The 18,121-nt window shown below is 38.4% G+C and overlaps 1 protein-coding gene across 4 annotated transcripts in view; it reads right to left on the bottom strand.

Moving 5' to 3' along the window:
* Positions 1-12,035, bottom strand: part of LOC101165595 (actin-binding protein WASF3) — a 61,259-nt gene extending 49,224 nt beyond the window's left edge. The window contains exon 1 of one of the 4 annotated variants that reach the window (XM_023966126.2): positions 11,755-12,035. The gene's annotated coding sequence lies outside the window, so the exon portion shown is untranslated. The remainder of the gene's footprint in view (positions 1-11,754) is intronic. The other 3 variants (XM_023966125.2, XM_078935958.1, XM_023966127.2) reach the window with 3 other exon arrangements.
* Between the last annotated feature and the right edge of the window lie 6,086 nt (positions 12,036-18,121).

The raw sequence follows: 18,121 nt of genomic DNA, 5'->3' as shown, positions 1-18,121 counted from the left end.
TTTGGACCCTGTGGAAGACCGAGTACCTGTGAAAGATAGAGCACGCCATGCCGCTCATCTGAGCCCATCACGACCTCCAGAAATTCCCGCCTCCACTTCCTCTGTCCGGCTGCGCAGCCGCATAACGCTGAGTTTGCCTGCAGAACATTTTCGCCCATCAACATTTGCCCTGACCATCAGCTACGTGAGTATGTGAAAGTTTTTTTTTCCTGCTTGCTTAGCAAGTGAAAGGGCCATCTCCAGTTTTTGGCCACAACACACCCGAGCATCGATCAGGCCTGCAAAAAAAGAAAAGAAAAAAAAAAAGGAAAAAAAAAGGGGGGGGGGTACTGAACAAACCACTTTTCATTGTAAGCTAATGACTTGTTTGTTGTTTTTCTCTTCCCTGTTAACTGAAAGTGTATTATTATCTTTTCTTTCAGCTGTGTCTGAGAGGGTTAATCTGTAAAACAAAAAAAGAAAGGAAAATCAAATAAAATCAAATAAGGTTTAAATGTTTAAATTCAAACTATTCTTAGTAGGAAAATTCTAATTTAGCAAAATTCCTGTGAAGTGGAGGCACAGCTGATTTTCAGTATTTTCTTTACATTAAACTGCCGTGTGGCATTGGGGGGTTCTGGCTGCTGCTGCTACTGCGGCGGGGGTCTTGGTGTGGGGACGACTGGGCACTCTCCCTCCTTCTTTTCACATTCCATCATCCATTTTAGAAGAACATAAACACTCAATTCAGCACTGGTGTTAGCTCACCTTTGCACTAATAGTTTGTGTGATTGAATGAAATATTTCACACTAGTTGGTTTGAAGGCATAAGTATGCGTGTGTGAACACTATCTGTTTTGTGTACATGTTGACATGTGAACATTTTTGCATCTAACAGGTGTGTTTATAACATTTGAGTGTGTGTGAGGACAGGCCCCGCCCTTTGAGATTTGTACTACATTTGAACCTTACCGTAATGATAAACATCCAGTAAACTTGTTGCTTTATGCTGCTTCATGGTTTTACCCCCCCCTCCTATTATCACCCGCATATCCCCCCCCTCTCTCTTACATCCCTCTCTCTTATTCCCTGCTTTCCTTTTCCGTCCGGTCCAAAAGATTTTCAAATATGATTGAAATTAATAAAGTTTGGCCTCAATTACAAAAGGGGTTTATTCAGACATACCTGTGGTTTGTCTGAAGATTAATAACCCCTGTTTTTAAAGTAAAATATGTCCAACACAAGAGGCCCTCAGCTCTCATCTGTCTGCCCAGCTGTTGGACAGGACAAGTTAAAAAATAAATAAATACATAAATAAATAAAAAATGTAATGATTTTGTACTTACTGTTTAACCCATAAAATAACCCATAACTCTACAACATAAAAACAAAGGATTGTTAATCTAGTTACATGGGATGGGTGTTACAGTTGGTAAACAGGTCAACCACAGAAAGAATGCGCTGAGCATGGTGCTCCTAAACTGTTCACTCTGTGTGTTTGTGTGTTATGGGAACTCAATTCGTGCCCTTCTGTGACCCCACTCCCTCACAATTAAATTTGCCAGCCTCAGCACAATCGCAACAAGCCATCCGGCAAAACCACATGACCCGACACAGTCACACATACAGAACCAGGCTATGAGGCCACTGATGTGGTTGGCTGGTAAAGAAGACTTGACTGCTGGAAGAAAGCCAGGGGGAGATTGGCCACATTAAAGATGTGATGCAACACATCTTAATGTCCCATTTCCATTCTCCATGCTGGAACTTAGAGATGGGGAATAGAATTTGATTTGACCGTTGGAGATACACAAGAAATGTATGGACTTGAATGAAACTGAACAGTTTCTACCGTTTCCTTAATGCCAAGCAAAAAGACTATAACTATAACTGATGCTGATGATTACACATTTCTCCTATTAGCAACAGAGTGCTCAAATTTGACAAATATAAGTTATAAGGATTATATCTTGATACATATTGTTATCAGCTAAAATGAAAAAAACTATAATGTGAATTATACAATTCTATATCACCCAGCCCTAGGAGAGGAGGATGTGAGGAGTCTGTATGAGTTGGATGTTTTGTTGGTGTTTGGTGGGGTTAGTCCACATATGTCAAACTCAAGGCCCGGGGGCCAAATGTGGCCCTCCATGTCATTTTATTTGGCCCGCGAGAGCATAAAAGTTTTTATCTTTTTAAAATGAAAAATAGAAATCGGTGTGTATTTATTCATATCTAGGGGGAATTGAACTTAAACTATCGGATTGGGCAACTATACAATAGGACTTAAACACTGTCCATATAACCTAACCTGACAGAATCAAATTTAAAAGGATTTATGCTAGAATAACAAGAAAGCATATGTGTCCTATGCAACTGTTATTGTCACTTTAAAGAGTTAAAAAAAATAATGAGTTATTCGACATGAAGAAGTAGTTTCATTTATTTTTCATTACATTCAGTTACACGTATAAGTAATATCTGGCCCCTTGAAGACAACCACAATGCGGATGTGGCCCTCTGCGAAATTGAGTTTGACACCCCTGGGTTAGTCCCAACACACCAATAGCAGTTTAGGCTGTGTTTTCTTTCTTTAAGTCTTTTGCTCATTGTAGCTCACCATCCCGCTGTAGGGGTATTCAGAAACCCCAGGCAGGAGAAAGAGAAGAAAAAAACAGTTAGGTTCACGGTCAACCTGGACGGCTCAGTGTTAAAGCAGAGTGGGTGGTTGTTGACTGTGTACTGGAAAACGGAATAAAGCAAACAGACTGCATAGTGTTTATGACTAATCATCTGAAGCCTACTTTCTGCAACAAGAATTTCTCGCCGAGCTCACACACATGCATTTCATTCAGAGCTTTTGGTTCTAGATTTGGACATCTTATAAGATTTATCTTATTAGGTAAAAAATACTTGGTGCATGAAAATATGATTTTACTACTAACTAGGGAGTTTCTTCAGAAGATTAGTACTCTTTACCTATTTTAGGCTACCTCTTTTTGCAGTGCAGTCTCATTTTTGCAGTGCAGTTTATCTGTCAACAGCATTGCTTCAACCTTCACAAATAGACTGAGCTACTGTGATGTAGCTGCTGCATGCTGGGATCTTTGCATCAACACAGAGTAGGACACTTGTGACTAATGCTCTATTTGGCTAATGAATTTGTGGCACCATAACAGACCATTTCTGCAGATAACAGCTCGAATCTTTAACGCCTCTACAAAGAAGGTCTTTCATTGACCCTTGCTGAGTCAAATCTGATAAACTTCTGATGAGCATATTGAATCCATTTAAAGCTACGCTATCATAGCTGTGCTCATAATCCCAGTCATATCTGATCAATAAAAAAACACACACACAAATTCGTTGACACCAGCTAACTGGAGACAAATGCATGGGATCAATGCTGGAACGAGGGCGTTGTGGATGAATACACCAGCAACACCCCGAAGTAGAGCTGCCCTTCACAACCAACAGCAGATTGAATTGTTGATCTCCATGGCAACAAACTTAGCATAGCCTGCAAAAGTGAGGATGAAAATATTCATACATTGACTTTGAATTTAGCTCCAAAATGCCAATCAGTGCATGGAAAATGTAACTCCGTAAATAACAAGAGATTATTAATAGTCTATAGTAATAGTTTTTATGATTACTGTCACTAGAATACATTTTAAAATCTGCCTTTAGTTACATTAAATGTAAGATTCCTAACAGTGTGTCTTTTCTGTATCCATAATTTGACAATAAAAACTGACAAAAGGAAAGAAAAATAATCAGAGATATGGATTGTATAATTTGTATTATTAACATTTAATTAAAAAACAAACAAAAAGATGCATTTCAGAATTTCAACATGCGTTTGAGGTTAGAGGTGGACACATTTGAATTTATAATCTGAAAAAAAAATTTGGGAAAAAAAAAAGATATATCAACCACACCTGAAAATAAGACCAGAATAGCCTAATGACGTTAAAGACAAGATAATCAACAGATGCTCAAAACACGCTGCTGCGCTTCGCTCAAATCATGCTGCGGGACCTCTCGCTCTTAACTGATGAAGGAGGAAGCTCAGGCTTCTGGTTTTAAGGCACAGAGTGACAGCGAGACACTGCTAATATGCATTTTAAAGTACGCTACGGTAGTCTATTGCTCTATATAAAAGAAAAAAATCTTTATGTTGAACATTATTCCAATGTTCTTTAATAAATGTTTTACAAATTGGCACTATCACATTAGAAATGCTTCAGAAGTTTTTTTGACGAGTAACGATCGGTGACGGACATGCTTCGGTCGTGGGGTTGGGAGGTGGTTCTCCATATTCACCGATTCTGTGTATTTGCAGTTGTCACTGGTCCCTGATCCCCGCAAATATGGGGGGAAATACTATTTTCATTTTTCTCACGATTTCTGGGTCGCAGTTTCCTCTCAGTTCGATATATGATTTGTTTATTTAAAAGCAACAACAAAAGTACCCCCAAAAAATTCAGAAAACTCCTTGTTTAATCTTGCTAACAAGCAAGTAACAATGAAGAAAAGCCTTTCAGTTGTCTTATGCTAAGCCTGATGTAATGTAATAAACCAATAAATACTAAATCCTCCCTAAATTTAGCACAATACGTGTTTGACACTTTCAACTTAAACGTAGTGGTATGAAACAATTCACTTCCCCCAAGATCCAGGGTTGTCTTTTGTTTCTGGAATTATTTAGCCCATTATTAACACAAACCCAGAGGAAACAGCCTTTAGAAAGGCTTTTATGGAACTAGTCAATCATCTTTAGAGAACCCATAGATAATTACTGCTACAGCCTTAGTCATAAAACCAGGATTCATACACTTTTTCAGCACTGGTTTTCCATGACTTTTCCATAACCGGTCACTGAATTTCCAAAACTAAAAATAAACATATTTCAGTCAGTCTATTGTAGTCGGAGCCGCTAAATCAAACCAAGACACTTTTTGATACTAGTAATGTAGTAAATAATTTTTTTTGTATTTATGATCTGCAATTAATGAATTAATTTAATTAATCTAGTTTTAATCAAGCATACTGTTTGAGGTGTAAAGCCTAATTTATACGTTATTTTCATTTAAATTTGTGATATTGTGGCACAAGAAATGACCAAAACTATGAAAAAGTGGCTTTATTAAGTTCTCATTGTAACACATTTCCAACTTTTAATTTTATAGTTGATTCAGAAAAATATATAGCAAACTCAGAATTTTTTTTAGCAAAAATCAGAAAAATTCATAGATAAATTCAGAAAAATTATGGCGAAAATCTGAAAAAATTATAGTGAAGTTGATAAAGTTGACCACACCTACAACGTTAGCATCTGGCAGGTCACCCAACGGACTTTACTGCTTTGTGCAATTGTCCAGATTGACTTACAAACAAAATAAATGAACAGTTCATATTGGTCAGAACAAAATTCCCCAATATTTTTCTCTGTATAATTTGAGAATAAAGAAAGTATGAAGAACAAAGCTGACTGGCTATATCGTGTTGAGCACATAAACAAGTCCTTCGCCTTTGTAGTTTTTAAAAAAATTACAACAAAAATCACAGAAGAGATATGAATGATATGCTGCTTATGTCAAAGGACTTGGAGTGGAACAAAGTCTGCATTTTCCCCATTTCTAGTCAGGGTCTTTCAGTAGCCACAGTTGATACTTCTCCTTGAAGAGCCACTTGTTTTTAAAGATACATTTCCCCTGCATTTTGAAGAATTTCACAATCCATGTCCAATAGCAGGTTGAAAGCGCCATGCGCTGAACTGATTACAACTCAACTTGGTTCACGGCTTTGTACAGTCTAATTTCCTTTACTGATAGTATGAGGTTGAAGTTCTGCCACACTAAATTATATTATTTTTTAATGTTTTTTTGCAGCCAAAATATTGAATTTTCATGACTTTTCCAAAACTTAAAAGAAGATGTCATTTTTCAAAAACATTTTAAAGACCTAGAAATTACATTTTGAATTTCCAAAACTTTTCAGGTTTTTCATGTAAGAAAAACCTGCATATCTGTCCTGACGGGTTAGCCCACAGAAAATAGCAAGAACCCAGTGAATCCGTTGTCCGAAAATCGTAATTTTTCCTACAGGCTTGCTGCCGGCGACAGATGATAGTGAACATTTATACAACACCCAGAGTAAGTAAGGCTTAAGTAGGTGAAACGCAGGCATGTTATATGGAATTTTTCAAACCCCCCGAACACTGTAACTTTGTAAAAGGCCTGTCAGTGCTGTCCATGTGATTAAGTGCACTCCTTGCATGCAATCAGAGTTTAATTAGTGTGGGTATCCTATGAGCATTTGTATATGTCATGTGCACACTCCGTGTGTGCAGCATTTGCGCACGATCATTAGGAAGCCAGTACTCACACCTTACTAACAACTAGAGTGTGACGTGAAGGCACTGTACGTCATAAGTGCGTGCAACTTCCATCAGCCTTACAAATACTAAACGATACACTTACCACATGCACAACAATTGTACATTTCTATTTCATGACGTACCTTAAAGTGACCGGATGAACCACAAGGAAACTGCAAATCACACTTGCAATAGCTTTAAGACATGGCCACTCCTTTCAACAACTTCCCAGGGGCAGTACAACCCAAAAACATACTACACCTGTATGGATCAACCTTCCATACGGGTGCATGTGACTAAGGCTTGAATGAGTGAGAGAATAGCTGGCTTAGCGCAGCATGTTTTGTAAACATTTGTAAAATTTTTAAAGGTTATCTTGAGTGACTGAGACAGGCGCAGTGCCGCAATCTCGATGCTCTCAGCAGAAAAATCTCCACTTTTCAAAAAAAACAAAACAAAAAAAAAAATCCAGCACTTTCCACCTCTTGTCTTTGCCCTCCCTCTCTGGTGTTAAGTAGTTGTGCATGTGTGCGTGTGCACACAGCTAAGCATCTGTGCACGCGCTACAGTGTCCCTGCCGGAGCATTTAATGCCTATTTAGCATTGAGCCGTCTTCACCTTCCATCCTCAATGATTTGCTTATGTAAGGGTTCGCTGCGAGTTTGTCTGAGCACAGTCTCCCATGAATACAGCTCTGTGCTGTACAGTGGCTTCGCAAAACATGCATAAAAGAAGCCCATTATCTAATCACTCTTCTTCCAAGTTGCAGTCTTGGCTTGAAAGGACTCATTGAAGTGGACACAATATATTTATTAATAATCCAGCATTTGATTGGGCAATGAAAGGCTGTCTGCTTCCTGGGTAGCTCAAACTAGCAAAGCCTTTACATTTGAAACACTCTGCTTTTCTTAAAGTAACACCAAACTTCTTAGGATATACATTTTTATCTGTTAGATTGTTGTAGCGTTCGTGTGCAAACACCTCAGGACTATTTTTGATGGCCACCAACCAGAGAATAGTAGAGATTTTCAAATAAAGATAAAAATAAACATCTTGTACAAACAGCATGGCTGGTCCCATCCTATCCATCCTCATCACTCCCAAAGAGAACCTCAACATCTCAACATATGCAAATCAGACCTATAATATTCAAACCAGATAGGTCGAGGTGCTGGATCAAAACAACCGCCATTGGTGCTGTTCACCAACAAGGTGCCGGTGGAAATTGGACTACTGTTGGTCGAAGAAGGAGAGAAGGAAGCACGTTTGTGGTAAGAGAGAGAGGAGGAGAGTCGTGATTATTGGACTGAGAATAGGGACTTTAAATGTTGGAATTATGACAGCAATAGACAGAGAGTTAGTTGACACGATGCAGAAGAGGAAGGCAGACATAGTGTGTGTCCACTTAACCAGGTGGAAGATCAGGAGCAGGGTTCAAATTGTTCTATCATGGTGGAGATGGGAAGAGAAATGGAGTAAAGTTATCTCAAAGGATGAGTTTGTTAGGAATGTTGTGGAGGTAAAAAGAGTATGAGATAGAGTAAGTAAGTAAGTATATTTTATTTATATAGCAGCTTTCAAAAAACAGAAAGAAAAAAAAAGAAAAACACAACAGACAAAAAACATGTACCACGTAAGACAATTATCTCCAGCCCAAATAAAAACAGTTTCAGTTAAATTGCTTTGCAAAATAAAAAGTTTTAAGTCATTTTATAAAAGAATTCACAAAGTTCAGGTAACGCAGGGACAACGGGAGCTCCTTCCATAGTTTAGGAGAAACAGCCTGGAAGGATCTGTTTAGCTCACATGTGTCAAACTCAAGGACCGGGGGCCAAATGTGGCCCACCATGTCAGTTTATGTGGCCCGTGAGAGCATAAAAGTTTTTAATTTCTTAAAATACATTTTTTTTAGTCGATTACATAATGCTGTTGTAATTCTTCAATGTTTACAGGTCTTATGTGTGTATGCAGACAAATTGTTGTCATCAAACCATCATTTGGATGTAAGGTTGTGTGCAGCCTCACTTTGTAAAATGTTACACTATAATACATGTTCTTCCTAGCTCAGTTTTATGTTATTTTTCTTTATTCACTTGACCGTTTGATCCTTCATTAATGGAGTTATGTGGTTTTTCATAAGCGGACACAATTTAAAAGGATTTATGCTAGAGTAATATGCAAACATACGTTTACTATGCAACTGTAATTGTCACTTTAAAAAGTTATAATAAAATAAAAAATGAGTTATTTAACATCAAGGAGTAGTTACATTTATTTTTCGTTACATTAAGTTACATGTATATGTTATATCTGGCCCTTTGAGGACAACCACTATGCTGATGTGGCCCTCGGTGAAAATGAGTTTGACACCCCTGGTTTAGCTGTTTGGAGTCCTGCTCCAGCAACACATCTTTGTCAAAAATGACACCCAAGTTTCTAAGGCTGGGTTTGACACCCTGGTCAAGATATCCCAAATGCTGCTTAATCCCTGGTATGGCATCGCCATGGGCAATAGTGTTTCTGTTTTCTTTAAGTTCAGCTGCAGAGAGTTTCATCAGAGAGTCCAGCTTGTTTGTCTCGAAGGGCTTAAAAGAGCACTATAGCTGGATGTCATGACCAAAGAAGTGGTAGGAGACATTGCTAAACTCCTGGATGATCTTTCCAAGGGGGATCATGTATAACAGAAACAGGTCTGGACCCAAAACAGAGCCCTGAGGAACACCATACAGCCTGCTGACTTAGACATTATATGGTTAGCCATGGCCATATAAACATGACCATATGAAACCCTGACCAGATGAGTAAAAGGAAAACCGGTGGGGAACTGACCCTGACAAACCAATCAGCTCCCTCAATCTTTCCAAAAGGTTTCTGATGGTCAACCAGATGCAGCGTAAGGTGAAACTAGAGGTCTCAAAGGCCAAACAAGGAGCTTTTGATGATTTGCATGCTAGGTTGGGTAGTAAAGAGTAAAGACTGACCTATACAGATAAGCAAGACAGAGAGAGCGAGATGGGAAGGACATGGAGCAGATTAGGGTGATTAAGGATAGGGATGGTAATGTTTTGCCAGGTATCAGTAGTGTAATGGAAAGAACGCTTTGAAGAGTAGATAAATGAAGAAAATGAGAGAGAACAAATAAAAGAAGAGGTGATGGTTGTGGATCAGGAAGTAACAAAGGTTAGTAAGGGTGAAGTGAGATGGCATTGAATAGGATGAAGAGTGGAAAGGTGTTTGGTAATGATGATATACCTGTGGAGGTATGGAAGTGTCCAGGAGAGATGGCAATTGAGTTTTTGACTGTGTTGTTAAACAGGATATTAGGTGGTGAGAAGATGCCCGGTGAATGGAAGAGAAGTGTGATAGTGCCAATTTTTAAGAATAAGGGAGATTTGCACAATGTGGCAACTACCGAGGTATTAAGTTGACGACCAATACAATTTAATTATGGGAAATAGTGGTTGAAGCTAAAATTAGAGCAGATGTGAATATTTGTGAGCAGCAGTACGGTTTTATGCCAAGAAAGAGCACTACTGATGCAATATTTTCTTTAAGAATGTTGATAAAGAAGTACAGAGAAGGGCTGAGGGAGGTACACTGTGTCTGTAGATCTGGAGAAAGCTTACAACAAGGTGCCCAGAGAGGAACTGTGATATTGTATAAGGAGGTCTGGAGTGACAGAGAAGTATGTTAGAGCACTGCAGGACATTTATGAGGGCTGTAAGACAGTGGCGAGGTGTGCTGTAGGGGTGACAGAGGAGTTCAAGGTGGGGGTGGGATTATATTAGGGATCAGCTCTGAGCCCCCTCCTGTGCGCAATGGTTATGGATAGGAAGAAGACTACCAAATAGGGCTGCATGATATGAGAAAAACTTGCAAAATGCAATATTAGTGATCAATATTGCGACAACGATATAACTTGCGGTATATGAACAAATGGCAAAACAACCAAAAACATAATTCCCATTTCATTGCAACAGTTTAAAAAGTATACACCAAATGACCTTCGTCGACATAGGAGACGAGCATCTAACATTATAGAGGTCCATCCGATTGGTCAACAACGTGAAGGCGTCGATCTGCTTGGTCAAATGCATAAATGGATATATTTGATTCGTTAAAAACCTCAAGCTGCCATAAGATTGTTTTAGCACATTTAAGGCTACCATTTATTGCAATTTTTGCCGTCTTTTGCGATACGCATATTGCACAGCTTGATATTGCGATACTGATAAATTTATTGTGCAGGCCTACTACCAATGTAACATTTAGCTGCTTTTTAAAAGAATGCACGGAGTCTACAGATTTGAGGCTGAGAGGAAGGAATGGAGCCACTGCTGCAAAGGCTCTGTCACCTTTAGTTTTAACCGGGTTCTCCGAACAGCAAGCAGACCCCGGTCACATAATCTCAAGGACCTGCTGGGAGTGTATGGCCACACAAGGTCTTTTATATAGACTGGTTCTCATTTAGTTCGAGAAAAAATTTATCCGACTCTTGACCGAATCCAGAGAAAATCTGAATTTTAAAAACATCCTGAGGTTTAAAAGACACATATAGCTGAATATCATCAGCATAACAATGGTAATATCCTTAAAATAGCTTAAAATATGCTGCAAAGGCAGCAGAAATAAATTGCATAACAGATGACCCAAAACAGACCCTTGTGGTACACCTGAAGTGAGGGATGCATAGGAGGAATTACATTTAGAATATGCTACAAAAATGACGGCCTCTTTTATATTTAAAGCCCTTTGGCCAGAAAGGCAGGGTGGAAGCTGCAGGAGCAGCATCAGGTGCACTAGCAGCTAGAAGTTGTTCCTACAGTTGGTCTGTAGTGGATGTCACAGACTGACATCAGTGAGGCCTTTTACATGGAAGGGCAGTGAACAGCATCACCAATGCATGAAAAGATCAAAAGAATCCATGAAAAATGTACCCAAATCTGCAGGGTTTTTGTTTAATTTTATTCATTCTGAGGTTTATAGCACCAAAGATGCAGTGTGGATCAAACAGAAGAACCTTTAAACCCTTATTCTCAATTTTATTGCATCTTAAAGAAGTCTTTGGTGCTAAATATCAAAATAAAATCCTTCAAATGATCGCAATTCTGCATCTGGCCATGGGGCGGGAGGTGACAGTCACCCCTAAGGCAGAAAATGGTGTAGACTCGAGAACAAGCAGGCGGATTTTCCATCATGAGGAGCAGCGGATGAGCATTCAGCCCGGCGCGGCGCGCTGCTCGTCTGGCAGAGCGGCCGCATTCGGGATTTTTTTCGTCTGCGTGCGGCAGACAACAGCAAATGTGACCCCCTCCCCCCCACGCGCGCTCCCGGGGGGACATGTGTCCACGCCATCGCTGTCAAACGCAACTCAATCCGCTCGCATTTACCTGACCGTGACGTCGTCCCGTTAACTCAGCGTTTGTCGACGTTCCCCGCTCCTACGATGCGTTTCATTTCAGAGCATTCATGCTCGCGGCTCGGGGCAGGGTGGATGGAGAGATGGAGGAGAGGAGAGGAGAGAGGAGCAGAGGGGCGGAAGCCTTTGAAGTGAGGAAATGTAGGTCCCTCTTTGCAACCAGCTGCACTGACTGGATTTATGTCGTTTCCAAGGCAGCGTTTCTCGACCCGATGAGCATCAAGCTGCAGGCAGGAGCGAGTCAACGCCACTTCCGGTGTTATGTCAAAATAAAATATTCTAGTGGCGGCACGGTTATTGGAAGAAGAAAAGAAACTGGGCAGCTCAAAACAACATGCATTATTGGAATTCACTTTTACATGTGTCCAAATTTTATATATATATATATATATATATATATATATATATATATATATATATATATATATATATATATATATATATATATATATATAAGAAAAACTTTTAGCTGCCAGGAACCAAAAACTTTGGATACTTTACACTGGCCTGAAAAAAACCAAAATATTTTAACTTGCACTTTTTCTTTCTTGTAGACCCAATTGTTACAGTCGCGTGATGCCTTTTTTAGTTTGTTAACAGCGAATGCCACAGGTAACACATCTAATCTATCTTTGTGTAACAATGTTAACACACAGCATTCGACTCATCCAAATGTCCTTTCCCTTCATGGATGCTGACAGCAAAGCCAAAGTGTTCCCACACAGTAGAGCGTAAGGAGATTGGGAGGTCTCGCGTCTGCATTAGCCATGTGTTGACATGCTTACAGTCCGTCACCTAATAGCGTCTCAGAGGAAACTCTCGGCTAACATTACTTCTGCCTCTGTGCAAATTTAATACTGTGGCAACTTGGGGGTTAGCCCCTATAGCCACAAAGACTCATGGGAAGTGTGAAATCTTGTGTGTTGAATCCTTCACCATCACTGACAGAGCTATGAAGAGAAGTCAGGTTCAAGTTGTTATGCTGTTTATGTATGATCATAACAAATGGGTCTTAATGCCAGAAAGGAGATGGAGCAATCTATTTATTCTTTTAGTTAATCTACTCTCTCTCTGAGTCTGAGTCTTGAGGGCGTATGGAGCATGAGGCAAGCTCGGCTTGGCAGCTCGGCTGTCGTTTCCCCGCTATGAGTGACGAAGCAGCTGGGTCGTTACAATGCATATGCGGGGGGGGGGGCGTACGGAAACAGTACAGAAGTGAACCAAACCGAAACTGCTGTGCCGAAACAGTTTGGTTCAACTACGTGTATACAGTACAGACCAAAAGTTTGGACACACCTTCCCATTCATTTGAATGAGAAGGTGTGTCCAAATCTTTGGTCTGTACTGCATATATAGCATCAGGAAGAAGGAACATGAGAAACTGGGGAAATACCAGGGACTCAGAGAAGAACTGGAGAAAGCCTGGAAAGTGAATAACCATGGTGCCCATGGTTATTGAAGCACTCGGGGCAAAAAACCCCAAGCTGGAGGAGTGGCCACAATAGATCCCTGGAAAGACCTCAGACCTCTCAGTCCAGAAAAGCGCAGTGCTAGGAACAGCTAAGATACTGCACAGGACCCTCAAGCTCCCAGGCCTCTGGTAGAGGACCCAAGCTTGGAGGACAAACCACCCCCAGAAAAGTGAGAGGAGCGTATTTTTATTTTGTTTATTATTATTATTATTATTATTATTATTATTATTATTATTATTATTATTATTATTATTATTATTATTATTATTATTATTATTATTATTATTATTATTATTATTAAATAAATGATGAACATGAAAACAACATTCTGGCAAATTCACTTTTGTATCAGTGAAACAATATTTTATTAGTTTGCCTTCTCTTTTATTTTGAAATATTTTTGAAATCGCATTATTTTCGATGCTATTTCTTACTAACTTGACGCAGCCCCCGGGACCAGCAAAATCAAGCTGCAGCAAACTGATGGAAGAACGCACGCGCATCCGAGAAGCTCCGATTGTTGACGATGACGGCCGAAAGCACCACCCACCATTGGCAGAGGCAAAGCCGACCAAACAGAGCCGAGCGGCTTTCAGGCCTGCCGGAATACAACATCTCCATTTTACACGCACAATTGCTCAATTAATCAACTTGTTTCATATGGAAAAATCACTATATTTTTTTGTATTTCAACCAGAAATGTCCATTAACCAGAGGCTAAATAGGTAGATGATATGTTTGACAAGCCTTTTTTTCCTTTAAAAGAAACATGTTACCCATTATTTCCTGATTTTTCTGATTTTTTGTATTTGGATTATTAAAAAAATGACCTACAACAGTTCAGTCATTGTCGTTTTAATAATTTATCTTTATGATGTTTCATTTCAGCCAAACTTGGTAAAATAGTAAAAAAAAAAAAATCAATGTAACTAACATGCTTCAGGGGTTCAAAACCAAATGACCGTAATTTCCTGTCCTCACCATTAAAAATCGTGTTTCAGCCCCAAACCTTCATTCCACATTTTTCTCACGCTCTGCTGGATTTACCTAGTTAAATAAAGGTGAAATAAAAATAAATAAATAAATAAATAAATAAACAAAAACTGCTGCTGTTTACCAGTAGCACCATTTGGTGGCGCTGTGGTCACATTTGATGCTGACGTCTTCAAATTGTAAAGCCACGGTGTGAGTCGCTGTCCGTGGTGCTGATAGGGCCGATCCCCAGACTTTCAGACTGTAATGAATAGTAGTGTGGGGCCTTTTTTAACGTTTTTTTTCACCTTTCAATTTACTTTATTAATTTATATTTTAAATCCTGTTTTTATTAGCAATGCTGGATATCAATTTTTTAGTATAACCTTTTTTTGGTCTTTTTTTTTCCGACAGTCATTCCACAATTACTAATAGATGGATTTCCACAACGAACCAGGAACTGTCAAAGAAATCTAAATTTTGGACAAAAATTGAAACCAGTTTCTGTGTTTTATAACAAAATATCAAAGATGGAGAGACAAAATGAAAATGTATAAATCCACAATCAAAGCAAAGACAAGGTCAAAACAATTTGAGGCTCCACTCAAAGTTCTCAGGATTTAGTCCAAGGGGTATCAAAATTACGTCTCATAACCCCTGCTGTTTTTTTTAAACCAAACTCTTAAAAGCATATAACCTTTCTGAAACCTTCACATTAAAGTTTGAGTGAAAACTTTACTAATAGGGGAGTCGGTGTCATTCCTAATTCATTGTAAACAGCTGGTGTGATTGACTAATTCAGAGTGACTTCAGGGACTGCTGAGGATTAAAACAACTTTTCTAACAAGAAAATACTGCTGTGATATTATCAATGCCTGTAGTAAAAAGTGAGAATAATTTAGACACAAAAAAGAAATCCTTCTATGCTTATTGTAGCCAATAGTGCACATTTTTTAAAAAAGGCTTTCAAAATGAAAATGTCTCTTTTTTTCCATCCTTTTTTAATTTATTTTTTTCCTTTTTAACTGCTTCAAACAACGACCTACACAAACATAAGCAGGTATATATTTCATTAGAAAGGGGGGAGCTTTTGATAAACTCATGAGTTTGAATGTTTGAATGTGATTCCCCATAAAATGCATTTACTCTCATGTTTGAAAGCATAATAAAAAAAAGATAAAAATATAATTGTATTTCCAAGGAATGTTCTGTCTTTTCGTATTTTTTAAATGTATAATATCTTTCTTCCAAAATCTTGTAAATCTGTAATGCTGGGTGTAAATTACATGTATGTTATGTAGTGCCATCTTGTGGCTAAATATAGGATATGTTGAGTTGAGAAAGTCTTTGTACATGTCTGGTCTTTTTACTTGCAAAATACATACATAAATACTCATCAACCTTTATTAGCAAGACACAGGGACTAAACCAAAAGATGAGAACAATGGAATGGGTGTTTGTTTTTAAAAGTCACAGCCAATCAGTTGTTTGTGTGAAGTCCCACGCCACCATCCCCTTTGCCCATCACTAATCAACTTAAAACCCTACGTAAAATTAAAAAGAGCACTTATTCTCAGAAACAACATTGTGAATTTTGATTAATAACACCATCAAGCCTGCAAAATAGCCAGCTCTTGACAAACTTAATTTCCAATGCAATCAAGGAAAAAGCTCACGACACCAATCAGGTCCTTCGGAACTCTTATTACTTAAGCATTTCACTACAGCATTTCTAAATATTACAACCTGTCCAAAATGCTGTGTTGTAGTAGTTTAAAGTAATTGTACATTTATTAAATTTAGCAGCTTTATCTGATTGAAGAAACACATTTTTTCATCATAGATACTGGATATGACTGACATCGTGAGGGCTTTCAGAATAGGTCAGTGAAATGTAGCAGTGATACTCCATCTCAGCTGAGGCTCAGTGGTGCTCATTAAACCCTTTAGACAAAAGCTTTCACACAGTGGCAGATGTTTGCAGCAGAGCTAAAGCAGTTAGTCAAAATATGTGCTGGTACTGTATGTTTCAACCCTTAAAACGACGGTAATCATCATCAGAGAACACATATCTTCTGTTGAGTTTATAAGTACTGCTTCCAAACATCATTATTTTAGGCTTTATTGGACTTGTAACTTAACTGATTTTATGAATATACTGCATTAATCTGTGAGCTCTTTTTTATTTTTGTCTTACAAAGTTTTGTCAACACTGCAGAATTTCATTAAGTCAAATATTAGCAACATAAATAATACATTTTATAAAATTGTTTGGATTGAAAACAATCAAAGCTGAAGAGGCTGTTTCTAAGATTAGCCCCATTCTGCACAACTCACCAAGAAGGTTCTCAACAATGAAGAAGTATCTAAAAATCAAAAAAACATGCTGCCATGTCACGACTTTATAAATTGTTGTGTTCTTTGTGGTTACAATTTGAAGAGTCAATATATATCACTGTAGTGCAAACATCAATTTTCTTATCCTGCTTAATCCCTCTCAGGGTCATGCGACTGCTGGAGCCAATCACACTGTGGGTAAGGGTGGGGTACACCTTGGGCAGATCGCCACTCCATTTTAGTTTTTGGACTGTGGGAGGAAACCAAAATGCCGAGAAAAGACCCATGCATGCTCTAGTAGAACATGTAAACTCCACACAGAAAGATCCCAGCCAGGATTTGAACCATGCAAGACCTTCTCACTGTGAGGCAAAAGTCTTAACCATTATGATGATGTCACTGATAAATAATTCTTCAACAGCCAAAGTAAGATTTCTTCAGTCACAGTAAGTAAGAAAGAGGAAAAAACAAATGTTAGTGAGTAACTATTTAGAGTCCATAATCCAAATTAGTTTTACTATCTCCTCAATCCAGGTTGGAATGTGAAAGCAGCCTTCTTCTGGTGTGAGTTCAAAGATGACACGATCAGTATTCAGTCCATACATGTCCCTGTGGTGACGTCTTTCGCAGTATCCTTCTCAGCATCATACACATCGAGAAGCTTTTTTTGGGGACGAAAATAAAGAGTGAATATCTTCAGCTCTTTCTCAAAGAATGTCTTAAATGTTTTTGGAAAAGATGCAATGCCAATTTTCTGAAATAGTGTTGGACAACAGCAGATTGTGGACTCCCACATGTGAGCTTCAGATTCTTGGTTTCCTCCATATCTTGCCAAAGCTGATTTTCTGCTTCTGTCCATATTTTGTTGTAGGTTTTCTTAGAATTTTAATGAGTTTGATCTCTTTTAATCATTTTTGCTGAGAGTGGAGTTTTCTACCAATTCGTTTCCATTTAATTTAGTCTACTGAAGACCTTGAAGGAATAACGCAGCTCTCTTTATTTATGTGATTGTTCATGAACAATCAGTTCTCTGTTACAGAAGCAGGGTTTCATCTTTGGTTACTTTTTCATTAATGTGACCCATAGCTTTGCTTAGACAGACTCCTGAATGGATGTAATGAATTACGGCGCTGTCTTATTTGAGCTAGGTTGCAAGGTGTGAGGTGACTGACAACGCAGAAAGCCTGTTTTCTTTAAAATTCTTAAAGTTCTCACCTTACTAAAATAATTCCTTTCATATGCGAGGTGGTATCTTTTAAAACATATAACAATAAAAAAAGAAATCATAGGTGGAAAACTGATGGTTTGTTAAAACAAGAGCTGTCTCTTCAGATGTCTTAACGTTGATTTTAACTTCCCACGTTTATCTTGGCCTTAGATCCTAACTCATATATGGACATTACATTTTTAACAATATCTGAAAGAAAACAGTTTTGCTTTGTAGTTTTTTTAACTTTTCATTGAACATTGAAAAAAATATATCTCAAGTCCCCATGTTTCTTTTAAATGCTAAGTGTTTGCACATGTTTCTGTCAGGATTGGATATTAATGTAATGA

Source organism: Oryzias latipes, chromosome 18 (genome assembly GCF_053564925.1).
Source record: "Oryzias latipes strain Hd-rR chromosome 18, Olatipes_Hd-rR_3.1".
Classification (NCBI taxonomy): domain Eukaryota; kingdom Metazoa; phylum Chordata; class Actinopteri; order Beloniformes; family Adrianichthyidae; genus Oryzias; species Oryzias latipes.
The sequence above is the reverse complement of the archived record's forward strand: the minus strand, read 5'-3'. Positions and strand labels throughout refer to the sequence as shown.